This window comes from Haliaeetus albicilla, chromosome 3 (assembly GCF_947461875.1).
Source record: "Haliaeetus albicilla chromosome 3, bHalAlb1.1, whole genome shotgun sequence".
NCBI lineage: Eukaryota > Metazoa > Chordata > Aves > Accipitriformes > Accipitridae > Haliaeetus > Haliaeetus albicilla.
The window spans coordinates 31,493,312-31,495,067 of record NC_091485.1 but is presented as its reverse complement, the minus strand read 5'-3'; the positions used below and the strand labels follow the sequence as shown (position 1 = coordinate 31,495,067).

The window sequence follows — 1,756 nt, the reverse complement described above, 5'->3', positions numbered from 1 at the left end:
CTGCACTGCATTGTCGGTGATGTAACTTCCCTCAACATAGGAGCAGCAGCTGCCCTCTTCAGAGAAGTCTAGTGGGAATTGGGTGGCACTGAAAGGCCACAGGTCGTGAATTTGTCATGCAAGTTTAGCATAAAGTGCCTTATCACAGTACTTGCGGAGTTTGTCATCTTGGACAAAAAAAAAGACAAGCTCAAGGTCAAATGTTACTAAGTGTTCTGAATGGTTGCTCTGGCATTACTACCCATGATAAAGGCACAGTCAGTAAAAGGAAGGCAGTTTGTATTTGTGGTTACTAAAAGACATGGTTGCAGTGAGAGTGTTGTGGGGGGGAATTAGCTCAAATGGTAGAGCGCTCGCTTAGCATGCGAGAGGTAGCGGGATCGATGCCCGCATTCTCCACGGGTATGTTTTGTTTATTGTCGGAGAAAAAACAGTTAACTACAAAATATGTTTTCATGTATTGAACTGGAATTTTGAAGTAAAATAAGTTCTTATTTTTTAGATGTACATGGTTTATTTCTTAAATCCTGGCATATGTTTGACGAGAATAAATTAAAATAATTAACTAATATTTAAAAAAAAAATAGAAACTGACTTTGGTGGGGAGAAAACCAAATACTGGAAAGTACTTCCTCTAATGAATTGCAAGTAATGAACTTGTATTTTATACACCTGGTTTTTTGGTTTGTCTTGCTTCTTACTACTTCATTTGAAAATACTAAATGAAATGCTACAAATTCATTATTTGACACCTGTTTTGGAATCGAAGTTGAATGTTTTCATTTGTGAATAGAGATCAGAGCAAGAGAGAAAACTCTTTTATGCGTGGAACTGCAATTTTGGATACACACAGATGATCACAGTTTTGTGGTCCCTGTTGACAGTAAAAGGGAGGGGAATTAGCTCAAATGGTAGAGCGCTCGCTTAGCATGCGAGAGGTAGCGGGATCGATGCCCGCATTCTCCAGTGTTTTGTTAAATAAAAATTGTTACACCTAGAAGTAGAAACTACCAAAACAAAGTATGTACTATTTTGGTAAAATGTTGATTTTGTTTTAAGTGGGGTAAAACTGATTTTTTTCCTTCCTCTCTTCCTCCCTTCCTTCCTCTGTGAGCTTTACTACTAAAATCAGGCTTATATAACTGCATATGTCAATCCTCTGTCATAACTGTTGACTCTTCCTGGCCAGTTTAAGTCAAATTTGGCAGAAAAAGAGTACTGCAATATGGCATTTTTCTAGGCTTTATGAAAAACAATGGACAAATGATGGTTAGAGACCAGAATCAGCATGTCTTTTTGATCAGACAGTGGAAAATAGCAGTTTAGGAATGCCTGTTCTTCCCCAGCTCCCTGTTGTGGCCTGTCCAGAAATATAGGATCTTCTTTTCATTTAGCGTCTTTGTGAAGCTGTAGTATGACCTGGATCAGTCAATTCAATTTTAAGGGTAAAAGTTGTCACCTCTTTCCCAAGTCCGTATCCTACAAAGCACATTACAGCAACTATGTCTTTTAGCTATGGCCTTGTGTGCAGGTTATAATTGAGCTCCTTAGCATTCTCTCCTGCTTCTGTTTTTGCAGAGCTGCTTTTAAGAGGCTAATGCCTGCCACATTTGTCCTAGAGCTTCAGAGATAACCTCAGCCATCAAACTGATTCACTGACTTTCCCTAACACCTTATTAGTTTCTCCTTTTGATCCTTCTCCAGATGTTTTGTGTTTCTTTATGGTGCGCTTCCCCCTGACCCTTTTAGAAGCAGC

The 1,756-nt window shown here is 39.0% G+C and overlaps 2 non-coding genes across 2 annotated transcripts; both read left to right on the top strand.

The window, feature by feature from the left end:
• Positions 1 to 326: 326 nt before the first annotated feature.
• Positions 327 to 399, top strand: TRNAA-AGC (transfer RNA alanine (anticodon AGC)). Its single transcript has one exon. It is a non-coding gene; the product is annotated as a tRNA-Ala (tRNA).
• A 494-nt stretch (positions 400 to 893) lies between these two features.
• On the top strand, positions 894 to 966 carry TRNAA-AGC (transfer RNA alanine (anticodon AGC)). The gene has a single exon. It is a non-coding gene; the product is annotated as a tRNA-Ala (tRNA).
• The last annotated feature ends 790 nt before the right edge of the window (positions 967 to 1,756 follow it).